Source organism: Trachypithecus francoisi, unplaced genomic scaffold (genome assembly GCF_009764315.1).
Source record: "Trachypithecus francoisi isolate TF-2019V2 unplaced genomic scaffold, Tfra_2.0 Lachesis_group6, whole genome shotgun sequence".
Classification (NCBI taxonomy): Eukaryota; Metazoa; Chordata; class Mammalia; order Primates; family Cercopithecidae; genus Trachypithecus; species Trachypithecus francoisi.
The window spans coordinates 48,362,437-48,390,262 of NW_022681471.1; the positions used below are offsets into that span (position 1 = coordinate 48,362,437).

The window sequence follows — 27,826 nt, forward strand, 5'->3', positions numbered from 1 at the left end:
AGCTTCTCTAGCACTGGCAGTGGAAAACTGCCAACTAGAGCCACAGTAATGGTAGTTACCCATCCTCCCGGGAACTCAGTCATCTTTCGCAGACTCCAGGCTGTTGTGCTGTCCAGCGGGGATTCCAAGCCAGTGGGTCTTAGCTTGTGGGATTCTGTGGTTGTGGGACCTACTGAGCAAGACTACTTGGCTCCCTGACTTCAGCCCCCTTTCCATGGGAGTGGATGGCTCTCCTGCCACTGTGGAGTTCTGGGAGCCACCAGAGTATGTAAAAACTCCTGCAACTCAGTGCCTGCCCCAACCACTGCTGACTGGTGCAGCTGCCATAGGTCTGCCCAGTTTTGTGCTTGGGACCCAAGGCCCTGGTGGTGTAAGCACACAAAGGAATCTTCTGATCTGCAGATTGCAAAGATCTGTGGGAAAAGTGTAGAACCCTGGGCAGGTAGCACAGTCCCTCACCACCTCCCTTGGCTGAGGAAGGGAGCTCTCAGGTGAACTGTCGCCCCACCGTGCATTTCTTTGTTCTCCATAGGTGATGCCATCCACCTAGTCAGTCCCAATGACCCAGAGAAAATCTGTGTACCTCAGTTGGAAATGCAGAAATCACCTGCCTTTTGCGTTTGTCTCAGTGGGAGCTGCCGACCAGAGCTGTTTATACTCGGCCATCTTGGGCCCTTCTCCAGTTCATAATTTTACGTCTTCTATTGTACATCTTTACTTATGTTGTCTCTATTTTTTGTTGTTGAAACAGTGTTGCTGAAATCTTTGACTGTAAGTATGCATATTCCTATTTACAATTGTGGATATGCCTATCTCATTGAAGTTCTATCACAGTATTTTTGTTATTATCATTGTTTGTTAATATACTGTGGGGTTCACCTTGACAATTTTTCATTATTGTTTATGATTGAAATTGCCCTATAATTTTATTTTTATTCTTTAGTTTTCTCATTATGGTTTTGTTATGTTGAACTCAATAAATCAGTTTGGATAGCTTTTGTTCTTTTTCTAGTCTCAGGAACTGTTTGTGTAAGATAGAGATTGTCTGTACCTTAAGACACCTTAAAACTTATCTCTGAAACATTTGTACCCAATGCCTTTTAGGTGGCACATACATCACATATTCTTTACAGATTAAAATAAGCTCTTCACACTCATTATCTGCACTGCAGCTTATTCACACAGTTTGTTGTACCTGGAAAAGCTACCTTTCTTACTTTGTCCCTTCCCTCCAGTTATCCTCAGCCCCCTATAATGTCTATCCATCAAAAGCCTGTCCATCCTTCAAATATTTTCTAGAAGGCCATCCACCCCCTTCATGGTGACACTCCTGATCCCTCTCACCAACTCCGTGAACTTCTACCTTCTTTTGAGCCCACTTCCTAAACTAATGTGTTTATACCTTCACTCCAGTGGTTAACTTGTACTGTTTGATTGGACAGCCATTCAGATAATCTTCATATTCTGCCACTAACATTCCTGATCCTTCCTTCTCTGTGTATCTTTGTTTATCCTTGGCCCAGGTGTTGAATGCTGGTTCAGGTTAGTGGAAACACCTTGCTTCAGAATCAAGTAAATACTTCCTTTGAGATGGGACTGTACACTAGACAGTTTGTCTTAGCAAGAGATGGTAAGCTTAGAACATACTGTTTTTAATGTGTTTATGACCTTACTGGCATATATTTTTAATTTTTAAGTCATTTACTAATGGAATTAGATAATGTAGTATCGCACTGTTGTTTTGATATTAGTAAAAAGGTTAAACATATTTTCAGATGTTTATTAGCTAGTTGTATTTTCTTTCTTGTGAGTGGAGTATTTTTAGGTTTTCCCCATTTGCCTTTAGAGGTCCTTGGTTTAGAGGTTTTCAGAGGTTCAACAAATCCTTATAAATTTCTGTGCACACACAAACCTATGAACAGTCCAGGAATTTTGAAAGAAAAGTAATTTGGAGGTTGGGCAGGAATCTAATTTTTTTTTAAATTAACCTACGGTTATTAAAATAGTAGAACTGACTCAGGAAAAGATAAATGGGACACGGAGAGCCCATATATAGACTTTTATACTAAGACGACAGTTCAGATTCATGGAAGAAAGTGAAATATTCTGTCTGCTGTGGGTCCTCACGACCATCCATATGTTCTATGATTTGCTAGCAGGACACACAGGACTTGGTATATAGTTGTACTCACAGCTGTGATTCATTACAGTGAAAGGATACAAAACCAAACCAGCAAAGGGGAAAAAGCATGGAGCAAAATCTAGAAGAAAATAGGCTCAAGCCTCCAAGAGTCCTCTTGCTGTGTATGGTCACACAGGATATGCTCAATTCCTCCAACAATTAATTGTGACAACATGTATGAAATGTTTTGTCTACCAAAGACAACATTAGAGACTCAATGCCCAAGATTTTTTTTTTTTTTTTTTTTTTTTTTTTTTTGAGACAGAGTCTTGCTCTGTCCCCCAGGCTGGAGTGCAGTGGCCGGATCTCAGCTCACTGCAAGCTCCGCCTTCCGGGTTTATGCCATTCTCCTGCCTCAGCCTCCGGAGTAGCTGGGAGTACAGGCGTCCGCCACCTCGCCCGGCTAGTTTTTTGTATTTTTTTTAGTAGAGACGGGGTTTCACCATGTTAGCCAGGATGGTCTCGATCTCCTGACCTCGTGATGTGCCCGTATGCCCAAGATTTTTATTGGGGGCTTTTCAAGTATGTGCCCTTTGCCTAGCACAGACCAAAATTCCAAAATCCAAGAAGGAAAGAAAGTATTTTGCATGAACCACATTGTTTGCACAAAAAGTTTATGTACAGTGAGCCATTCTTATCAGCTCTAGGAATGATGGGAATTCTCCCTTAGTCCTAGTTCCCAGACTCCAGGGCCGTCCTGGCAAGCAGGAGTTTCTAAGGAGAGCAATCTCAGGCCTGCTATGTTAACTTGTTTTTTGGGTTTTTTTTGCATATCTAGTGAATGGTGTTGGAATAATTAGCTAGTTGTTTGGGAAAACAAGTTAAATTCCAATACACATGAACAAATCCCAGGAAGATTAGATGTCTTAGTGAGTGTTTTAAATGGAGTGGAAGGAGAAATAAATACTTATTTACCTAGAATGAATTTTGGCTGGTAAATGGAAAATAGAAGAGTAAAATAGAAATGGATTTTTTCTATATAATACCAGTATCATTTATTCAATAATATGCCCCTACTCCAACAATTTCTCATGTCTCTTTTGAAATTGATGATGTAATTTTCATATGTGTTTCTGAGGTAACTGCTCTCTAGTGTTAGAAACATAACAGTTCACTTACTGCAGTTTATAATAAGCATTGTGGCTTATGTGAGATGTTATATCCATAACTCACATACATGGTTGGGCTCTCTAGTTAATTTCATCTCCAATTAATTTTATTTTCATATTCCTTCAATAAGATTGATTAGTGGTGAGGGACACTAATATTCTTCTATAATTCCCTTGAAATTTTCTTGGAGTTTCAAGATGGAAAAGGCTGTTGGTCAGGCCAACGGATGGGTCTCTGTGTTGCAAGGTCTACTGGATGTCGTCAAGAAGCCATCCATAATAACACTCAGTACCTTGATGGCATTAAAAGAAGTACACAATATCTGGCCGTAGATCATACCAGTTCAGAAGCTCAATAACCTCATAACAGAAAAATAAAATCCATCTGTGTGGGAAAAGCTCATGTTTAGCAAGTTTACAAGGTTTACAGAATTCAAAATATCAGTTTATTAAATATAAGGAGAAATAGTAACAGCACAGGAACTCGAATACTAGCAGTTAGTGGATTCACTCACTTTATACAGACCTAGAGAAAACTAAAATTAAAATCACAAGAGCAAGTAATTCATTTTGATTGAGAAGTTAATACATTTTTAAATTTAGGTTCCAGGATACATGTACATAAGTAAGGTTTTTTTATATAGGTAAATGTGTGCCATGGTGGTTTGCCACACCTATCAACTCATCACCTAGGTATTAAGCCCGGCATGCAATAGCTCTTCTCCCTAATACTCTTGCCTCCCCTGCCCTCCCCCAACAGGCCCCAGTGTATGTTGTTCCCTTCCCTCTGTCCATGTGTTCTCATTGTTCAGCTCCCACTTATAAGTGAGAACATGCAATGTTGAGTTTTCTGTTCCTGCATTAGTTTGCTGAAGATAATGACTTCCAGCTCCATCCATGTCCCTGAAAGGACATGATCTCATTCCTTTTTATGGTTGCATAGTATTCCATGGTGTATATGGTACCACGTTTTCTTTATCCAGTCTATCATTGATGGGCATTTGGGTTGATTCCACATCTTTGCTATTGTGAATACTGCTGCAATGAACATACATGTGCATGTATCTTTATAATAGAATGATTTATATTCCTTTGGGTATATACCCAGTAATGGGATTGCTGAGTCAAATGGTATTTCTGGTTCTAGGTCATTGAGGAATTGCCACACTGTCTTTCACAATGATTGAACTAATTTGCATTCCCACCAACAGTGTAAAAGTGTTCCTATTTCTCCACAGCCTCGTCAGCATCTGTTGTTTCTTGACTCTTTAATAATCACTATTCTGATTGGTATCAGATGATATCTTAATGTGGTTTTGATTTGCATTTCTCTAATGATCACCTGAGGTCAGGAGTTCAAAACCAGCCTGGCCAACATGGCAAAATTCCATTGCTACTAAAAATACAAAAATTGGCCTGGCATGGTGGCAGGTGCCTGTAGTCCCAGCTACTTGGGAGGCTGAGGCAAGAGAATCGCTTGAACCCTGGAGGCAGAGGTTGCAGCGAGCCGAGATTGTGCCACTGCATTCCAGCCTGGGTGACAGAACAAGACTCCATCTCAAAAAAAAACAGAAAGAAAAAAAAAGAAAGAAGAGCCATTTATGACAAACTCATAGCCAATATCATACTGAATGGGCAAAAGCTGGGAGCATTTCCCTGAAAACCAGCACAAGACAAGAATACACTCTCTCTCCCCTTCTATTTAACATAGTATTAGAAGTTCTGGTCAGGGTAATTGGTCAAGAGAAAGAAAGAAAGGGCATTCAAATAGGAGGAGAGGAAGTAAAATTGTCTCTGTTTGCAGATGACATGATCCTATATCTAGAAAACTCCATCACCTCATCCCAAAATCTTCTTAAGCTGGGAAGCAGCTTCAGCAAAGTCAGGATACAAAATCAATGTGCAAAAATCACAAGCATTCCTATACATCAACAACAGACAAGCAGAAAGCCAAATCATGAATGTGTTGCCATTCACAATGGCTACAAAGAGAATAAAATACCTAGGAATACAGCTAACAAGGGAAATGAAGGACCTCTTCAAGGAAAACTACAAACTACTGCTCAAGAAAGTCAGAGAGGACACAAATAAATAGAAAAACATCCCATGCTCATGGATAGGAAGAATTAATATCGTGAAAATGGCCACACTGCCCAAAACAATTTATAGATTCAATGCTATTCCTATAAACTACCATTGATATTCTTCACAGAATTAGAAAAAACTACATTAGAATTCATATGGAACCAAAAAGAGCCAGTATAGCCAAGACAATCCTAAGCAAAAAGAAAAAGGTTGGAGTCATCACACTACTTCAAACTATACTACAAGGCTGCGGTAATCAAAACAGCATGGTACCGGTACAAACACAGACTCAGATCAATGGAACAGAATAGAGATATCACAAATCAGACTGCACATCTACAACCATCTGATCTTCGACAAATCTGACAAAAACAAGCAACAGGGAAAGGATTGCCTATTTAATAAATGGTGCTGTAAAAACTGTCTAGTCATATGCAGAAAACTGAAATTGGACCCCTTCCTTACATCATATACAAACATTAACTCAAGATGGATTAAAGACTTAAAGGTAAAACCCCAAACCATAAAAACCCAGAAGAAAATCTGGGTAATACCACTCAAAACGTAGGGACAGGCAAAGATTTCATGACAAAAATGTCAAAAGTAATTGCAACAGAAGCAAAAATTGACAAATGGAATCTAATTAAACTAAAGAGCTTCTGCACAGCAGAAGAAACTATAATCAGAGTCAACAGACAACGTACAGGATGGGAGAAATTTTTTGAAATCTATTCATCTGACAAAAGTCTAATATCCAGAATCTACAAGGAACTTAAAAAATTTAGCAAAAAACCCCAAACAACCCCATTAAAAAGTAGGCAAAGGACATGAACAGACACTTTTCAGAAGAAGACATTTATGCAGCCAACAAACATGAAAAACCTATATCTAGGTTTTCTAGATATAGGATCATGTCATCTGCAAACAGAGACAATTTTACTTCCTCTCCTCCTATTTGAATGCCCTTTCTTTCTTTCTCTTGACCAATTACCCTGACCAGAACTTCTAATACTATGTTAAATAGAAGGGGAGAGAGAGTGTATTCTTGTCTTGTGCTGGTTTTCAGGGAAATGCTCCCAGCTTTTGCCCATTCAGTATGATACTGGCTATGAGTTTGTCATAATGGCTCTTCTTTCTTTTTTTTTCTTTCTGTTTTTTTTTGAGATGGAGTCTTGTTCTGTCACCCAGGCTGGAGTGCAGTGGCACAATCTCAGCTCGCTGCAACCTCTGCCTCCAGGGTTCAAGCGATTCTCTTGCCTCAGCCTCCCAAGTAGCTGGGACTACAGGCACCTGCCACTAAAAATACAAAATGCCAGGCCAATTTTTGTATTTTTAGTAGCATGGAATTTTGCCATGTTGGCCAGGCTGGTTTCGAACTCCCGACCCCCGGTGATCCACCTGCCTCAGCATTCCAAAGTGCTGGGATTACAGGCGTGAGCAACCACACCCGGCTGTAAGTGGCTCTTATTATTTTGAGGTATGTTCCTTCAATACCTAGTCTGTTGAGAGTTTTTAACTTGAAGGGATGTTGAATTTTATCGGAGGCCTTTTCTGCATCTATTGAGATAATCTTGTGGTTTTTGTCATTGGTTCTGTTTATGTGATAAAATATGTTAATTTGATTTCATATGCTGAACCAGACTTGCATCCCAGGGATGAAGCCAACTTGATCGTGGTGGATAAGCGTTTTGATGTGCTGTTAGGTTCTGTTTGCCAGTATTTTACTGAGGATTTTTGCATCGATGTTCATCAGGGATATTGGCCTGAAGTTTTTTTGTTTTCGTTGTATCTCTGCCAGGTTTTGGGTATCAGGATGATGCTGGCCTCATAAAGTGGGTTAGGGAGGAGTCCCTTCTTTTCAGTTGTTTGGAATAGTTTCAGAAGAAGTGGTCCCAGCTCCTCTTTGTACCTCTGGGTGAATTCAGTTGTAAATTTTTCAGGTCCTGGGCTTTTTTTGGTTGGTAGGCTATTTATTCCTGCCTCAATTTCAGAACTTGTTATGGGTCTATTCAGGGATTCAACTTCTTCCTGGTTCAGTCTTGAGGGTCTATATGTCCAGGAATTTATCCATTTCTTCTAGATTTTCTAGTTCATTTGGATAGAGGTGTTTATAGTATTCTCTGGTAGTTTTTTGTATTTCTGTGGGGTCATTGGTGATATCCTCTTTCATTTTTTATTGTGTCTATTTGATTATTCTATATTTTCTTCTTTATTAGTCTAGCTAGTGGTCTATGTATTTTGTTATTATTGTTATTATTATTATTTTCAGAAAACCAGCTCCTGGATTCATGGACTTTTTGAAGGGTTTTTCGTGTCTGTATCTCCTTCAGTTCAACTTTGATCTTGGTTATTTGTCTTCTGCTAGCTCTGGGGGTTTTTTTGCTCTTGGTTCTCTAGTTCTTTTAGTTGTGTTATTAGGGTGTTAATTTGAGATATTTGTAGCTTTTTGATGTGCGCGTTTAGTGCTATAAATTTCCCTTTTAACACTGCTTTTGCTGCGTCCCAGAGATTCTGGTACTTTGTCTTTTTGTTCTCATTAGTTTCAAAGAACTTCTTGATTTCTGCCTTAATTTCATTATTTACCCAGGTGTCATTCAGGAGCAGGTTGTTCAGCTTCCATGTAGTTGTGTGGTTTTGAGTGAGTTTCTTAATCTTGAGTTCTAATTTGATTGTACTGTGGTCTGAGAGACTGTTATGATTTCAGTTCTTTTGCATTTGCTGGGGAGTGTTTTACTTCCAATTATGTGATCGATTTTGGAGTAAGTGCTACGTGGTACCAAGAAAAATGTATATTCTGTTGTTTTTGCATGGAGTGCTCTGTAGATATATGTCAGGTCCACTTGATCCAGAGCTGAGTTCAAGTCCTGAATATCCTTGTTAGTTTTCTGTCTTGACAGTCTGTCTAATATTGATAGTGGGGTGTTACAGTCTTCCACTGTTATTGTTTGGGGGTCTAAGTCTCTTTGTAGATCTCTAAGAACTTCTTTTGTGAATCTGGGTACTCCTGTATTTGGTGCATATATATTTAGGATAGTTAGCTCTCCTTGTTGAATTGAACCTTTTACTATTGTGTAATGCCCTTCTTTGTCTTTTTTGATCTTTGTTGGTTTAAAGTCTGTTTTGTCAGAAGCTAGGATTGCAACCCTGCCTTCTTTCTGCTTTCATGAGCCTATGTGTGTCTTTGCATGTGAGATGGGTCTTTTGAATACAGTACACTGATGGGTCTTGACTGTTTATCCACCTTGCCATTCTGTGTCTTTTAATTAAAAATACAGAATGCTTCATGAATTTGCATGTTATCTTTCCACAGGGTCCATGCTAATCTTCTCTATATCGTTCCAATTTTAGTATATGTGCTGCCAAAGTGAGCACAATCATTTTTCATATTAATTTAAATGTGTAAAATTTAGTTATAAAGTTGGAGCATATGATCAATCCTGAATGATGCTACTCAAAGTGCTAATCTGAAGTTAAAAGAAAAGGAATCTATGCCAGAATTTATTTAATTGACAACAAATTACACATTATTTTCATAGCAGGTTTTTTAAATGAAAGTAGCAGCGAGCACATTGACATTATGATGCAAGCTTCTCGTGTCTTTGTGGAATGGTAGTAAGCAGTTTGCCACAGGTGGTTGAACTGGTTTATTAGTTCTAGTAAGTTTCTTGTGGATCTTGGGATTTTCTATGTATAGCATCATGTCATTAATGATGAGAGAGAGTTTCACATTTTCCTTTCCAATTTATATGCCTTTATTCTTTTGGCTTGCCTAATTATCTGGCTAGACTTCCAGTACCATGTTGAACTGATGCAGTAAAAGTGGGCATCCTTGTCTTGTTTTTGATTATAGGAGAAAGTCTTTCATCCTTAAATTTTTGTAAATGCCTTTTATCATGTGAAGGAAGTTCTCCTTTATTCCTGGTTTGGTGAGTGTTTTTATCATGGTAGGGAATTGGAATTTGTCAAAGGCCTTTTCTGTATCAATTTGTAAGAACGTGATGTTTTTCCTTCATTCTCTTAATGTGATGTATTATGTTGATTTTCATATATTGAACTAAATATGTATTCCTGAAATAAATTCCACTTGGTCATGGAGTATAATATTTTAATATGCTGTTAGATTCAGTTTGATAGTTGTTGATATTTTTGAGAATTTTTACATCTATATTCATAGTGAAATTGATCTATAGTTTTCTTGTGATATTTTTGTCTGGCTGTGATATCCGTTTAAGGATGTCTTCATAGAATGAGTTAGGAAATGTCACATCCTCTTCTAATTTTTGGAATACTTCAAGATGTATTTGTGTTATTTATTTATTTATTTATTTATTTATTTATTTATTTTGAGGCAGAGTCTCGCTCTGTCACCCAGGCTGGAGTGCAGTGGCGCAATCTCAGCTCATTGCAACCTCTGCCTCCCGGGTTCAAGCTAGTCTCCTGCCTCAGCCTCCCAAGTAGCCGGGATTACAGGCATGCACCACCACACCTGGCAGTTTTTGTATCTTTAGTAGAGATGGGGTTTCACCATGTTGGCCAGGCTGATCTCGAACTCCTGACCTCAGGTGATCCTGCTCACCTCAGCCTCCCAAAGTGTTGGGATTACAGGCGTGAGCCACTGCACCCAACTTTGTGTTAATTACTTTTAAATGTTTGGTACAATTCACTACCAAAGCCATTTGATCCTGGACTTTTCTAGGAGGATTTTGGTTACTGATTCATTTTCTTTACCTATATCTCATCAGATTTTGCACTTCTTGAGTCATTTGGGCAGTTTTTGTGTTTCTAGGAAGTTGTCCATTTTATCTAGGTTATCTAATATGCGGTAGACAATTGTCCATCGTATGTTTTATACTACTTCATATTTCTGTAAGGTCTCTAGTAATGTCCCCACATTTTATTTCATTTTTAAACTATTTAATTGATATATGATTCACATATTAAAAAGCTCTATACATTTAATGTTAATGATAAGGGCATAAATATATCCATCACTTTCCAAAGAGTCCTCCCATCCCCTTTATTATCATTGTGTGTGTGTGTGTGTGTGTGTGTGTGTGTTAAGAACACTTAACATATCTACTGTCTTAGCAAAGTTTAGGCATATAATACATTATTGTTACCTATCGATATTATGCTGTTTATTAGTGTATTTGATAGGAAAAAAAAAAAGATGTTCTTCCTTCTCTCACATGCTCCACTCAACACAGCACAGAACACTTTTGTGGCCAAAATGTGTGGCTTTTTTCCCTAAACACCAAACTTTTCTGCAACAGACACCAACAGAGTGTCTTATAATTCAATTCAATTATGACACTCTCTACCTGGAATTAGAGTCAAATCCTACAGGTTAAGGGCTCAGTCCCACAAGATGGCCCCCCACTTCTAATGCCAGTTGAAAGCTCCAGATTGTTTTACAAGTGCTTCTGACCTACCAGCTAATAATCAGGGTTTTTCATGACCCCATCCTCAAGTACCATTAATTTGTTAGCGTGCCTCACAGAATTTAAGAAAACACTTAAATTTACTGGTTTATTATATTAATAAAGGATATGACAAAGGGTATAGTTGAATATCAAGATGAAGACATACATAGGGTGTGGACTGGAAGGTTCCTGAGTGAAGGAGTTTTTGTCCCCATGTAGTTGCGGTGTGCCACCTTCCTGACATGTGGATGTGTTCACCAGCCCAGAAGCTCTCCTAACTCTGTAGTTCAGGGATTTTTATGGAGGCTTCATCACACAGGCACACATGATTATTACTCTATCTCCAGCCCCTTTCCCCCTCCCAGAGGATGGGGAGGAGTAGAGCTGAAAGTTCCAAGCTTCTAATCACAGCTTGATCTTTCTGCTGACCAGCCCCCATCCAGGAGCCCACAAAGAGTTGCTTCATTAGAATAAAAGACACTCCTATCACCCAGGAAATTCCAAGGGATTAGGAACTCCATGTCAGGAATTGGGTCAAAGACCAAATATTAGATCAAAAGATACACCTAGCCTGCTGCTACTCAGGAAATTACAAGGGTTTTAGGAGCTCTGTGCCAAGAACCTGAGGTAGAGACCAAATATATATTGCTTGTATCATAATATCATAAGTAAGTCTCCAGAATTTATTTATATTGCATACTGAAACTTTGTGCCCTTTGACCATCACCTTCCCATTTTTTCCTCCCCCAGACCCCATCAACCATCATTTTACTCCCCACGGCTATGAGGTTGACTATTTTAGATTCCTCGTATGAGTGAGATCATATGATATTTGTCTTTTTGTGTCTGGCTTATTTCACTACAGGTCCATTCATGTTGTCGGGACCGATAGGATTTTTCTCTTTTTTTTTTAGGCTAAATATATTCCTGTGTGTGTGTGTGTGTGTGTGTGCGTATGTGACATTTTCTTTTCTTTTCTTTTCTTTTTTTGAGATGGAGTCTCACTGTGTCTCCCAGGCTGGAGTGCAGTGGTACGATCTCGGCTCACTGCAAGCTCCATGCCATTCTCCTGCCTCAGCCTCCCGAGTAGCTGGAACTACAGGCACCCGCCACCATGCCCGGCTAATTTTTTGTATTTTTAGTAGAGACGGGGTTTCACTGTGTTAGCCACGATGGTCTCGATCTCCTGACCTCGTGATCTGCCCGCCTCGGCCTCCCAAAGTGCTGGGATTACAGGCATGAGCCACCGCACCCGGCCACATTTTCTTTATCCATTCATCCACTGACAGACAATTAGATTGTTTCTGTGTCTTGGCTATTGTGAATAGTGCTGCAATGAACACGAAAGTGAAGGTATCTCTTCAAGATCCTAATTTCAATTCCTTTAGAAAAATAACCAGGTATAGGGTAACTAGGTCATATGATAGTTCTGTTTCTAATTTTTTGAGGAACCTCCATTAATTTGTTAGTGTGGTGCTGCTTTCCATAATGGCTATGCCAAATTACATTTCCACCAATAGTGTACAAGGGTACCCTTTTCTTCACATCCTTGCCAGGACTTATTGTCATTTGGCTTTTAAAATAATAGTCATCCTACCAAGTGTGAGGTTGTATCTAACTGTGGTTTTGATTTGCATTTATCTTATGATTGGTGATACTGAACACCTTTTCATATACCTGTTGGCCATTTGTATGTTTTCCTTGGAGAAAACTCTATTCAGGTCCTTTGCCAATTTTAATATTTGGGATTGTTTTGTCATTGAGTTAGAGGAGTTTCTTGTATATTTTGGAGATTAACCCTTTATTAGATATATAGTTTGCTAAGATTTTCTCTCATCTTGTAGGTCGCCTTTTCATTTTGTTGATTGTTTCTTTTGCTGTTTAGGAGCTTTTTAGTTTGATGAAATCACACTTTTTTTTAAATTTTATTTTTACTTTTGTTGCCTGTGCCTTTGAAATCAAATCCAAAAGAAACTATTGCCAAGAACAATGTCAAGGAGCTTTTTCCTTATGCTTTCTTTTAGGAGTTTTATAGTGTCAGGTCTTACATTTAAGTCTTTAATCCAATTTTACTTGATTTTTATGTAGAGTGCAATATATGGGTCCAATTTCATTCTTTTGCATGTAGATACTCAGTTTTCTCAGCCCCATTTATTGAAGAGACATCTTTTCTCCGTTACATATTCTTGGCACATTTGTCAAAGACTAGTTGACTTAAATGCTTGGACTGATTTCCAGGCTCTTTATTCTGTTACATTGGTCTGTATGTCTGTTTTTATGCAATAACATACTATTTGATTACTACAGTTTTTTAATGTAATTTGAAATCAGGAAATCCTATGCCTCTAACTTCATTCTTCTTCCTCAAGACTGCTTTAGCTATTTAGAATCTTCTGGGGGTCCCATATGAATTTTAGGATTGTTTTTTCTATTTCTCTGGGGAAAAATACCATTGGAATTTTAGTAGAGATTGTTGTCAATCTATAGATCACTTTGGATAATAAGGACATTTTTAATAACATTAATTTTCCAAATTTATTAACATGAGATATCTTACCATTTATTTGTATCTTTTTCAGTTTCTTTTTACAATGTTTTATACTGTTCAGTGTACAGAATTTACTTGCTTGGTTACAATTATTTCTAAGTATTTTATTCTTTTTAATACTATTGTAAATACGATTGTTTTATTTATTTATTTTTAGGATAGGTCATTGTTAGGGTTTAGAAATGCAACCGATATTTGTATTTTGATTTTGTATCCTGCAATTATACTGAATTCATTTACTGGTTCTAACAGGTTTTTTTAGTGGAATCTATGGAAATATATATGTTAATATATATATATGATCACGTCATCAGAAAACAAAGATGATTTCACTGCTTCCTTTCATATTTAGATGTATTTCATTTCTTTTCTCTGCCTAATTGTTCTTTTTTTTTTTTTTTTTTTCAGAAAGGAGATACAGGATTATTACTTTCAAGTTTCTTTCAGAGTTTACATCTCCCTAAATCTACAAACCATGTATAATAAGAATCAATGCTTTCAATGAGGGAATGTCAGAGAGCTCAAACATCTTTTGACTGTTCAGTATCCCTTAGAAAATTATTTCTTTTTTTTTATTATTATTATACTTTAAGTTCTAGGGTACATGTGCATAACGTGCAGGTTTGTTACATATGTATACTTGTGCCATGTTGGTGTGCTGCACCTATCAACTCGTCAGCACCCATCACTTCGTCATTTATATCAGGTATAACTCCTAATGCAATCCCTCCCCCCTCCCCCCTCCCCATGATAGGCTCCGATGTGTGATGTTCCCCTTCCCGAGTCCAAGTGATGTCATTGTTCACTTCCCACCTATGAGTGAGAACATACGGTGTTTGGTTTTCTGTTCTTGTGATAGTTTGCTAAGAATGATGGTTTCCAGCTGCATCCATGTCCCTACAAAGGACGCAAACTCCCTTTTTTTTATGGCTGCATAATATTCCATGGTGTATATGTGCCACATTTTCTTAATCCAGTCTGTCACAGATGGACATTTGGGTTGATTCCAAGTATTTGCTATTGTGAATAGTGCAGCAATAAACATACGTGTGCATGTGTCTTTATAGCAGCATGATTTATAATCCTTTGGGTATATACCCAGTAGTGGGATGGCTGGGTCATATGGTACATCTAGCTCTAGATCCTTGAGGGATCGCCATACTGTTTTCCATAATGGTTGAACTAGTTACATACAATACCAACAGTGTAAAAGTGTTCCTATTTCTCCACATCCTCTCCAGCACCTGTTGTTTCCTGACTTTTTAATGATTGCCATTCTAACTGGTGTGAGATGGTATCTCATTGTGGTTTTGATTTGCTTTCTCTGATGGCCAGTGATGATGAGCATTTTTTCATGTGTCTGTTGGCTGTATGAATGTCTTCTTTTGAGAAATGTCTGTTCATATCCTTTGCCCACTTTTTGGTGGGGTGTTTGTTTTTTTCTTGTAAATTTGTTTGAGTTCTTTGTAGATTCTGGATATTAGCCCTTTGTCAGATGAGTAGATTGCAAAAATTTTCTCCCATTCTGTAGGTTGCCTGTTCACTCTGATGGTAGTTTCTTTTGCTGTGCAGAAGCTCTTTAGTTTAATTAGATCCCATGTGTCAATTTTGGCTTTTGCTGCCGTTGCTTTTGGTGTTTTAGACATGAAGTCCTTGCCCATGCCTATGTCCTGAATGGTATTACCTAGGTTTTCTTCCAGGGTTTTTATGGTATTAGGTCTAACATTTAAGTCTCTAATCCATCTTGAATTAATTTTCATATAAGGAGTAAGGAAAGGATCCAGTTTCAGCTTTCTACTTATGGCTAGCAATTTTCCGAGCACCATTTATTAAATAGGGAATCCTTTCCCCATTCTTGTTTCTCTCAGGTTTGTCAAAGATCAGATGGCTGTAGATGTGTGGTATTATTTCTGAGGACTCTGTTCTGTTCCATTGGTCTGTATCTCTGTTTTGGTACCAGTACCATGCTGTTTTGGTTACTGTAGCCTTGTAGTATAGTTTGAAGTCAGGTAGCGTGATGCCTCCAGCTTTGTTCTTTTGACTTAGGATTGTCTTGGCAATGCGGGCTCTTTTTTGGTTCCATGGGAACTTTAAAGCAGTTTTTTCCAATTCTGTGAAGAAAGTCATTGGTAGCTTGATGGGGATGGCATTGAATCTATAAATGACCTTGGGCAGTATGGCCATTTTCACGATATTGATTCTTCCTATCCATGAGCATGGTATGTTCTTCCATTTGTTTGTGTCCTCTTTGATTTCACTGAGCAGTGGTTTGTAGTTCTCCTTGAAGAGGTCCTTTACATCCCTTGTAAGTTGGATTCCTAGGTATTTGATTCTCTTTGAAGCAATTGTGAATGGAAGTTCATTCCTGATTTGGCTCTCTGTTTGTCTGTTACTGGTGTATAAGAATGCTTGTGATTTTTGCACATTAATTTTGTATCCTGAGACTTTGCTGAAGTTGCTTATCAGCCTAAGGAGATTTTGGCTGAGACAATGGGGTTTTCTAAATATACAATCATGTCATCTGCAAACAGGGACAATTTGACTTCTTCTTTTCCTAACTGGATACCCTTGATTTCTTTCTCTTGCCTGATTGCCCTAGCCAGAACTTCCAACACTATGTTGAATAGGAGTGGTGAGAGAGGGCATCCCTGTCTTGTGCCAGTTTTCAAAGGGAATTTTTCCAGTTTTTGCCCATTCAGTGTGATATTGGCTGTGGTTTGTCATAATAGCTCTTATTATTTTGAGGTACGTTCCATCAATACCGAATTTATTGAACGTTTTAGCATGAAGGGCTGTTGAATTTTGTCAAAAGCCTTTTCTGCATCTATTGAGATAATCATGTGGTTCTTGTCTTTGGTTCTGTTTATATGCTGGATTACGTTTATTGATTTGCTAATGTTGAACCAGCCTTGCATCCCAGGGATGAAGCCCACTTGATCATGGTGGATAAACTTTTGGATGTGCTCCTGAATCCAGTTTGCCAGTATTTTATTGAGGATTTTTGCATCGATGTTCATCAGGGATATTGGTCTAAAATTTTCTTTTTTTTTGTGTCTCTGCCAGGCTTTGGTATCAGGATGATGTTGGCCTCATAAAATGAGTTAGGGAGGATTCCCTCTTTTTCAATTGATTGGAATAGTTTCAGAAGAAATGGTACCAGCTCCTCCTTGTACCTCTGGTAGAATTCAGCTGTGAATCCATCTGGTCCTGGAGTTTTTTTGGTTGGTAGGCCATTAATTATTGCCTCAATTTCAGAGCCTGCTATTGGTCTATTCAGGAATTCAACTTCTTCCTGGTTTAGTCTTGGAAGAGTGTAAGTGTCCAGGAAATTATCCATTTCTTCTAGATTTTCTAGTTTATTTCAACAGAGGTGTTTATAGTATTCTCTGATGGGAGTTTGTATTTCTGTGGGGTCGGTGGTGATATCCCCTTTATCATTTTTTATTGCGTCTATTTGATTCTTCTCTCTTTTCTTCTTTATTAGTCTTGCTAGCGGTCTGTCAATTTTGTTGATTTTTTCAAAAAACCAACTCCTGGGTTCATTGATTTTTTGGAGGGTTTTTTGTGTCTCTATCTCCTTCAGTTCTGCTCTGATCTTAGTTATTTCTTGCCTTCTGCTAGCTTTTGAATGTGTTTGCTCCTGCTTCTCCAGTTCTTTTAATTGTGATGTTAGAGTGTCAATTTTAGATCTTTCCTGCTTTCTCTTGTGGGCATTAGTGCTATAATTTCCCTCTACACACTGCTTTAAATGTGTCCCAGAGATTCTGATATGTTGTATCTTTGTTCTCATTGGTTTCAAAGAACATCTTTATTTCGGCCTTCATTTCGTTATGTACCCAGTAGTCATTCAGGAGCAGGTTGTTCAGTTTCCATGTAGTTGAGCGGTTTTGATTGAGTTTCTTATTCCTGAGTTCTAGTTTGATTGCACTGTGGTCTGAGAGACAGTTTGTTATAATTTCTGTTCTTTTACATTTGCTAAGGAGTGCTTTACTTCCAATTATGTGGTCGATTTTGGAATAAGTGTGATGTGGTGCTGAGAAGAATGTATATTCTGTAGATTTGGGGTGGAGAGTTCTATAGATGTCTATTAGGTCCGCTTGGTGCAGAGATGAGTTCAATTCCTGGATATCCTTGTTAACTTTCTGTCTCGTTGATCTCTCTGATGTTGACAGTGGAGTGTTGAAGTCGCCCATTATTATTGTATGGGAGTCTAAGTCTCTTGTAAGTCTCTAAGGACTTGCTTTATGAATCTGGGTGCTCCTGTATTGGGTGCATATATTTTAGGATAGTTAGCTCTTCCTGTTGAATTGATCCCTTTACCATTATGTAATGGCCTTCTTTGTCTCTTTTGATCTTTGATGGTTTAAAGTCTATTTTATCAGAGACTAGGATTGCAACCACTGCTTGTTTGTTCTCCATTTGCTTGGTAGATCTTCCTCCATCCCTTATTTTGAGCCTATGTATGTCTCTGCATGTGAGATGGGTCTCCTGAATACAGCAGACTGATGGTTCTTGACTCTTTATCCAGTTTGCCAGTCTGTGTCTTTTAATTGGAGCATTTAGTCCATTAACATTTAAAGTTAATATTATTATGTGAAAGTCAGGAAACAATAGATGTTGGAGAGGATGTGGAGAAATAGGAACACTTTTACACTGTTGGTGGGATTGTAAACTAGTTCAACCATTATGGAAAACAGTATGGCGATTCCTCAAGGATCTAGAACTAGATGTACCATATGACCCAGCCATCCCACTACTGGGTATATACCCAAAGGATTATAAATTACTCTACTACAAGACACATGCACACGTATGTTTATTGCAGCACTATTCACAATAGCAAAGACTTGGAATCAACCCAAATGTCCATCTGTGACAGACTGGATTAAGAAAATGTGGCACATATACACCATGGAATACTATGCAGCCATAAAAAAGGATGAGTTTGCGTCCTTTGTAGGGACATGGATGCAGCTGGAAACCATCATTCTTAGCAAACTATCACAAGAACAGAAAACCAAACACCGTATGTTCTCACTCATAGGTGGGAACTGAACAATGAGATCACTTGGACTCGGGAAGGGGAACATCACACACTGGGGCCTATCAGGGGGAGGGGGGAGGAGGGAGGGATTGCATTGGGGAGTTATACATGATATAAACGTTATGCACATGTAGCCTAGAACTTAAAGTATAATAAAAAAATAAATAAATAAATAAATAATTTAAAAAAAAATATTATTATGTGAGAACTTGATCCTGCCATTATGATATTAACTGGTTATTTTGCTCGTTAGTTGATGCAGTTTCTCCTAGCCTCGATGGTCTTTACATTTTGGCATGTTTTTGCAATGGCTGGTACCAGTTGTTCCTTTCCATGTTTAGTGCTTCCTTCAGGGTCTCTTGTAAGGCAGGCCTGGTGGTGACAAAATCTCTAAGCATTTGCTTATCTGTAAAGTATTTTATTTCTCCTTCACTTATGAAACTTAGTTTGGCTGGATATGAAATTCTGGGTTTAAAATTCTTTTCTTTAAGAACGTTGAATATTGGCCCCCACTCTCTTCTGGCTTGCAGAGTTTCTGCCGAGAGATCTGCTGTTAGTCTGATGGGCTTCCCTTTGTGGGTAACCCGACCTTTCTCTCTGGCTGCCCTTAAGATTTTTTCCTTCATTTCAACTTTGGTGAATCTGGCAATTATGTGTCTTGGAGTTGCCCTTCTCGAGGAGTATCTTTGTGGTGTTCTCTGTATTTCCTGAATTTGAATGTTGGCCTGCCCTACTAGGTTGGGGAAGTTCTCCTGGATGATATCCTGAAGAGTGTTTTCCAACTTGGTTCCATTTTCCCCCTCACTTTCAGGCACCCCAATCAGACGTAGAGTTGGTCGTTTTACATGATCCCATACTTCTTGCAGGCTTTGTTCATTTCTTTTTCTTCTTTTTTCTTTTGGTTTCTCTTCTCCCTTCATTTCATTCATTTGATCCTCAATCGCTGATACTCTTTCTTCCAGTTGATCGAGTCGGTTACTGAAGCTTGTGGATTTGTCACGTATTTCTCGTGTCATGGTTTTCATCTCTGTCATTTCATTTATGACTTTCTCTGCATTAATTATTCTAGCTATCAATTCTTCCACTCTTTTTTCAAGATTTTTAGTTTCTTTGCGCTGGGTACGTAATTCCTCCTTTAGCTCTGAGAAGTTTGATGGACTGAAGCTTTCTTCTCTCATCTCGTCAAAGTCATTCTCTGACCAGCTTTGATCCGTTGCTGGCGATGAGCTGCGCTCCTTTGCAGGGGGAGATGCGCTCTTATTTCTTGAATTTCCAGCTTTTCTGCCCTGCTTCTTCCCCATCTTTGTGGTTTTATCTGTCTCCGGTCTTTGATGATGGTGACGTACTGATGGGGTTTTGGTATAGGTGTTCTTCCTGTTTGATAGTTTTCCTTCTAATAGTCAGGACCCTCAGCTGTAGGTCTGTTGGAGATTGCTTGAGGTCCACTCCAGACCCTGTTTGCCTGGGTATCAGTAGCAGAGGTTGCAGAAGATAGAATATTGCTGAACAGCGAGTGTACCTGTCTGATTCTTCCTTTGGAAGCTTCCTCTCAGGGGTGTACTCCACCCTGTGAATTGTGGGGTGTCAGACTGCCCCTAGTGGGGGATGTCTCCCAGTTAGGCTACTCAGGGGTCAGGGACCCACTTGAGCAGGCAGTCTGTCCGTTCTCAGATCTCAACCTCCGTGTTGGGAGATCCACTGCTCTCTTCAAAGCTGTCAGACAGAGTCGTTCGCGTCTGCACAGGCCTCTTCTGCTTCCCCTATTGTTGTTTAGCTGTGCCCTGTCCCCAGAGGTGGAGTCTACAGAGACAGGCAGGTTTCCTTGAGCTGCTGTGAGCTCCACCCAGTTCGAGCTTCCCAGCGGCTTTGTTTACCTACTTAAGCCTCAGCAATGGCAGGCGCCCCTCCCCCAGCCTCGCTGTTGTCTTGCGGTTAGATCGCAGACTGCTGTGCTAGCAATGAGGGTGGCTCCGTGGCCGTGGGACCCTCCTGGCCAGGTGTGGGTATAATCTCCTGGTGTGCCCATTTGCTTAAAGCGCAGTATTGGGGTGGGAATTACCCGATTTTCCAGATGTTGTGTGTCTCAGTTCCCCTGGCTAGGAAAAGGGATTCCCTTCCCCCTTGCGCTTCCCAGGTGAGGCGATGCCTCGCCCTGCTTCAGCTCTCGCTGGTCGGGCTGCAGCAGCTGACCAGCACCAATTGTCCGGCACTCCGCAGTGAGATGACCCCAGTACCTCAGTTGAAAATGCAGAAATCACCGGTCTTCTGTGTCGCTCACGCTGGGAGTTGGAGACTGGAACTGTTCCTATTCGGCCATCTTGCTCCGCCCCCTCCTAATTGTTCTTGCTAGGACTTCCAATACCATGTTGAGTAGAAGCGGTGAGAGTAAATATCCTTGTGTTATTCCTAATCTTAGAGGAAAATTTCACCACTTGGTATGATGTTAGCTGCAGATTTGTCATTTATGGCCTGTAATATATTGAGGTTGTTTGCATGTATGCCTAATTTGATGAGAGTTTTAATCATGAAAAAATGTTAAATTTTTCCAGGTACATTTTCTGCATTTATTGAGCTAATCATATGATTTTTATCTGTCATTTTGTTAATGTGGTATATCACATTTATTGATTTGCATATGGCAAACTATCCTTGTATCCCAGGGATAAATCCAATTTGATCATGGTAAATGCTCCTTTTAATGTGTTGTTGAATTTGTTTTACTCATATTTTGTTGAGGATTTTTACGTCTGTATACATTAGGGATATTGACTTCTAATTTTCTGTCTTATATTGGTATCAGGGTAGTGCTGGCCTCATGCAATGAGTTTGGAAATGTTCCCTTCTCTTTAATTGTTTGAAAAAGTTTCATATGATTGGTATTATTGCTTCTTTAATTGTTTGGAAAAGTTTCATACAATTGTTATAATTGCTTCTTTATATCTGGTATAATTCACCAGTGAAGCCATCAAGGCCTGGGTTTTTCCTTGTTAGGAGGTTTTTGATTACTAATTCAATATCCTTACTTGTTATTAGTCTGTTCAGGTTTTCTGCATATTCATTTTTTCAGTCTTTGTAGGTTATATATGTTTAGGAATTATTTATTTGTTCTAGGTTGTCTGATTTGTTGTCATATAATTGTTGAAAGTAGTCTCTCCTGATCCATTGCATTATGTGCTATCAGCTGTAATGTCTTTTCCTTCATTTCTGATTTTTTTTAGTCTACTCTCTTTTTTCTATTCTAGCTAAACGTTTGTCAATTTGGTTTATCTTTTTGAGAAACCAACTCTTAGTTATTTGGTCATTTCAATTGTTTTTCTAGTGTCTATTCATTTATTTCTGTTCTTATATTGATTATTTTCTTTTTTTCTAATCACCTTAGGCTTAATTTTTTCTTCTTTTTCTCTGTGAGTTATAAAGTTAGGTTGTTTATTTCAAATCTTTTGTTTTTCTTAATGTAGGCATTTATTGCTATAGACTTCTCTGTTATAATGGCTTTTGATGTATACTGTAAGTTTGGTATATGATATTTTCATTTTGTTTCTCTCAAGATAATTTTCATTTCCTTTTTTATTTAATCTTTGATTTATTGGTTTTTCAGGGGAATGCTGTTTAACTTCCATGTATTTGTGACTTTTCCAAGATTCCCCCTGTTACTGATTTCTAGTTGTATATTGCTGATATAAATATCATTATTGATTCTAGCTGATAACAACTTAACTTTAATCAGAGACAATAACTACAATTTTACTTCTCCACTGCCACATTTTAAGTTATTGATGTCACAGTTTACACCATTCTGTATTGTGTGTTCATTAAAAAATTATTATGGCTAGAGTTATTTTTAATGCTTTTGTCTTTTAACTTTATACTAGAGTTCAAAGTGATTTATATAACATCATTACAGTATTAGACTATTCTGAATTCAACTATATACTTATTTTTACTGGTGAGTTTTATACTTTCATATGTTTTAATGTTGCTATTTATCATCCTTTTCTTTGTAAACTTGAAGAACTCCCTTTAGCATTTGGTAAGAAAGGCCTATTGGTGATAAACTCCCTCAGCTTTTTTTGTCTGGGAACATTTTTTTTTATTTATTTATTTATTTATTTATTTATTTTCATTTCTGAAGGACAACTTGCTGGACAAAACATTCTTAGTTGGTAGTGTTTTGGTTTTTTTTCCTTTCAACACTTTGAATGTATTATCCCACTCTCTCCTGGTCTGCAGGGTTTCTTCTAAGAAATCCCTTGTAATATTATGGGGATGCCCTTTATGTGGTGAGTTGCTTTTCTCTTGGTGCTTACAAAGTTCTCCTTGTTATTGACTTTTCATAATGTGTCTCGGTGAATACCTTTTTATGTTCGATCTGTTTTGAGTTCTTTGGGTTTCATGGATTTGGATATTAATTTCTCTCTCCAGATTTGAGAAGTTTTCTGTCATCATTTATTTAAATATGCTTTCTCTCCCTTTCCCTTTTTCTGCTCCTTGGACTTTCATAATGCATCTATTGGTTCACTTGGTGGTCTTCCATAGTCCTGTAAGCATTCTTCACACTTTTCCATTCTTTTTTCTTTTCATTCTGTGTACTGGATAATTTTAAACGATCTGTCTTTAGGTTTACTGACTTTTTTCCTGCATGATTAAGCATGTTGTTGAGCTATCTGTTGAAGTGTTCAGTTCAGTTATTGTTCAGCTCCAGAATTTGGTTGGTTCTTTTTTATAGCTTCTATCTCTTTGTTAAATTTCTCGTTCTGTTCATGTGTTTTTAAAATTTCATTTAGTTGTTTATCTGTGTTATCTTGTAGCTCACTGAACTTTTCTAAGATAATTATTATGAATTCTTATTAACAAGTTCATTGATTTTCATTTCTTTGGCATCGACCATTGGAGCTTTATTTTGTTCCTTTGGTGTCTCATGTGTCCTTGATTCTTCATGTTCCTTGAAGCCTTGTGTCTCTGTCTTCACATTTGAAGAAACAGTAACCTCCTCAAAGTAAAGATCTTCACAAGTGAGTCTGATTCGAGATTTTGGGGATCTCTCAGATATTTTGTATGGATCTATTTGCTCCAGTCTTCTTGTTCCCTGTGAGGGTGAAGTCTTGGAATTGTGTACCTTCTGTTGATTTCACAATGTCATACCAGCTGCTCAAAGCCGCCTGATTACTTTCTCTATGGCAGTGCCTTGAAGTGTCAAGATTGAGCATTTTCTCCAAATCTAGTAGAGTTGCAGTGGCTGCTCGTATCTGTGTGCTGTCTGTTGAGGCTTACGCACACTATCTGTGGGTGAATGCAGGGTCTCAGCTCTTGGGGAAAGAGCATGTGGACTAATAAGGGTGTATGTCAGCTAGTTGGGAGGTCCGCAGGTGAAACATCCTATGAGGTTCATGAGTGGAACTTTTGGTGGAATACACAAACCAGTTCATAGGATCCACTGTCAGTTTCTGAGGAGGTCTCTTTTGGCCCTGAGCTCTGCCACCCTGGGCAGGTGGGTGGTGGAGGGTGACATGGGTATATGAAATTGTCCTACTTATCCCCTTAAATACATCTATTCCTGGGTTGCTTTTTTTGTTTTGTTTTGTTTTGTATTGTTTTGTTTTGTTTTGTTTTTCTACAGCAGGGAGCTCCAACCTTTCAGCCAGATGCCTGGGCTCTCCTAAATGTTTTCTCATCTGTCTAGTCCATTTTATGTTGTGACAAAGAAATGCTTGAGGCTGAGTTATTTATAAAGGAAAGAGGTTTATTTGACTCATGGTTCTGCAGGCTGTACAAAAAGCACAGCACCAGCATTTACTTCTGGTGATGGTCTCAGACTGCTTCTACTCATGGAAGACATGAAGGGGAACCAGGGTGTATAGAGATCACGTGGTGAGAGAGGAAGTAAGAGAGAAAGGGAGGTTCCAGGCTCTTTTTAACAACTAGCTCTCCTGGGATCTAGTAGAACAGGAACTCACTCACCCCCTCCCTGAGGGAGGGTGTTAATCTTTTCATGAAAGATCTACTCCCATACACTTCCCATTAGGCTCCACCTCCAAGATTAGGCATCAAATTTCAACATGAGCTTTTTAGGAACAAACATCAAATTATAAACTTGTTTGTTAAGATCAATGTTTCTATGGAGATGCGGGGGCTGGATCCTCCTATTCTGCAATTGTGCATTGTGCTGATGTGTTCTCTACTTCCTAATTTCTATAAATTGATTCTCTTTCTTTTTCTTTCTTTCTTTCTTTTTTTTTTTTTTTTTTTTTTTGACAGTCTTGCTAGAGATTTGACAATTTTCTTAATCTTTTGGAGGAAGCAACTTCCGGTTTCATTCAAACTCTCTATTTCTTTTCTATTCTCTATTGATTTTTATCTCTGCTCCCATATTTACCCTACAAATCTGCAAAATATCAGAATTTCTCAAAAGAAGACATCCATACAGCCAACAGACACATGAAAAAATGCTCATCATCACTGGCCATCAGAGAAATGCAAATCAAAACCACAATGAGATACCATCTCACACCAGTTAGAATGGCAATCATTAAGAAGTCAGGAAACAACAGGTGTTGGAGAGGATGTGGAGAAATAGGAACACTTTTACACTGTTGGTGGGATTGTAAACTAGTTCAACCATTATGGAAAACAGTATGGCGATTCCTCAAGGATCTAGAACTAGATGTACCATATGACCCAGCCATCCCACTACTGGGTATATACCCAAGGATTACAAATTACTCTACTACAAAGACACATGCACACGTATGTTTATTGCGGCACTATTCACAATAGCAAAGACTTGGAATCAACCCAAATGTCCATCTGTGACAGACTGGATTAAGAAAATGTGGCACATATACACCATGGAATACTATGCAGCCATCAAAAAGGATGAGTTTGCGTCCTTTGTAGGGACATGGATGCAGCTGGAAACCATCATTCTTAGCAAACTATCACAAGAAGAGAAAACCAAACACCGCATGTTCTCACTCATAGGTGGGAACTGAACATGAGATCACTTGGACTCGGGAAGGGGAACATCACACACTGGGGCCTATCATGGGGAGGGGGGAGGAGGGAGGGATTGCATTGGGGAGTTATACATGATATAAACGTCATGCACATGTACCCTAGAACTTAAAGTATAATAAATAAATTAAAAAAAAAAAAAAGGAAGGAAAAAAAAAAAAAAAAAAAACATTAAAAAATCAGTCAATATACTTTGCTATATTAACATATTGGAAGACGCAACATTGTTAAGATGTCAACTCTCCCCAAATTGTTGAGCCTAGAAAGGCTCAACACTATATCAGCCATAATCTCCAAATTGATAAGGTGATTTTACAATATGAATGGAAATGCCCAAGGCTTAGCAGAGGTTCAGAGACTGTGGCCTGCAAACCAGCTACTGTTTTGTAAATAAACTTTTATTGGAAGACAGCCAAAAAAAAAAAAAAAAAAAAAAAAGAACTCATTCTTTCTATCCAACTGTAATTCTGTATCCAGAATTTTTATGTAGTGCTCTTTTACAACTTCTATCTCTATTGATATCCTCACTTTGTTGAGATAATAGTTCTCCAGGCTTCCTTTAGTTCTTTGTTCATTGTTTCCCTTAGCTCTTTGAGCATATTTAAGGCAGTTTGTTTAAAGTGTAAAGTCTTCGTTTAATATGGAAAATGTCTAGGCTTACTCAGGGACTATAACTATTAATTTTTTTTCTTTCTGTGAATGAACCACACTTTCTTACTTTTTTTGTGCCTCTTTTTTTGTTGTTGAAAACTGGATTTTTATATTATTACAATGTGGTAACTTTATAAATGAGGTTATCTCTCCTCCTTGGGGTTTTTTGTTGCTATTTGTTGTAGGTTGTGATTTTTTGTTTGTTTAGTGATTTTTCTGATCTATTTTTAAATACTATATTTTGTCATTTTTGGTCCCTGAAATCTCTGTTTTGTTATCTCAGTGGTCAGTGATTAAACATAGTTTTTAAAATATCTAAAGTTAAAAAAAAAGTTTTTAGTTATCTTACAATCTTTGTAGATTGGCTGTATATTGGTGCACTCTTTCGGCTTGGCCATTTACATCTCTGCATAGACCTTCACTTCCTGCTTGCTAGAGCCTAAAGTAAAGGTCAGGTAGAAGTGAAATCTTCGAGTTTTCTCCAGTGTTTTCTGAGCATGTATCTCTCGCATAGCTTTCTGTTTCCTTTTTATATACAGGGGCTTTTAAAAGCCCTTACTCCCCACATATCATCTCCTTCACTGACATTTTCCCCCAGGATTTTTGGTCTGTCTGTGCCTTGTTCTTTCTATTATTTCTTGTCCTAGGAGGCTGCAGCCTGTATGTTTGCCTTTAAATGCTTTCAATAAAAGTTAAAAGGCTGGCAAGAAAAAACAAAACAAACAAAGAAAAAAGAAACAAAAAAACACCACAACTCTGAGCTAACCCCTCTGGGAGCTTTCAGACAGATCAAAACACAAAACCACATTTATGGAGAACAACGTCCAAATTGCCTCTCTGGTTCCTAGCAAGCCACACCAGGAACACAAGAAGCTGCTGCTATAGCTGCCTACCAGCTAGGTAGTGTAGGATGGTAGACAATAAGTTAAAATGCCATAATGCTCTCTCACTGAAATTTAGTACCTTTTTAAAATTAAATGTTCCCTTTATTGTTATAATTCTTAAATTATAATTTATCTGCCAAAATATTTGATTCTGACCATTTTTTCTTTAATGGATGAATGCAGTTTTGGAGTTTCCTCCTCTGCCGTTTTCAGTGATGTCACTCACTTGAGAAATTTTAAACATAAGCCTACCCACACACAGAGATGAAGTTCTATTTCACATTAATTGACTGGTCAAATGAATATTAAATAGGTAATTTTGAGGTCCCAAACAAGTAGTGAGCCTAGGTACATTACTGAAACAAGCAAATCCCTGGAATTACCTAGCTTCCCCTTAGGACATAAAGAATTCCTACAGTTGAAATTTAAAGGAAAATAAGTACCTCATAGTTAAAAATCACAAAACACACTAGAGTAAATTAAATTATAGGAACAAGTTCCTGAAGAATCAAAATTCCCAGAAACCTCATATTTTGGAATTTTTATAACATGTAATATAAAATATTGTAATAGGCTCCTAAATGAAAAAGCATTAAAATTATTAACAAAGTACCAACAAAAATTCCAAATATATTAGAAAAGTAAATATAAATAAACATTATGCAAAGAAAAATGATATACTAATTGAAATGGGAAACATAAAGAATATTAAAACCAAATAAAGAGGAGTTTAAGTGGAATTTAGAATTGAAATTTTTTCTGCAGTTAGCATTAGCATTAAGAACAAAATATTTCAAGTAGAAGGGAAAGAGAGCATGAGGCAGAGGCACCATTTGAAAAGACAATGGTTGAGGATTTTTAGAACTGATGAAAGAACCACATATTCAAA

The 27,826-nt window shown here is 38.1% G+C and overlaps 1 non-coding gene across 1 annotated transcript; it reads right to left on the reverse strand.

The window, feature by feature from the left end:
- Positions 1 to 8,641: 8,641 nt before the first annotated feature.
- On the reverse strand, positions 8,642 to 8,748 carry LOC117078590. Its single transcript, XR_004435040.1, has one exon. It is a non-coding gene; the product is annotated as a U6 spliceosomal RNA (small nuclear RNA).
- Positions 8,749 to 27,826: the final 19,078 nt, after the last annotated feature.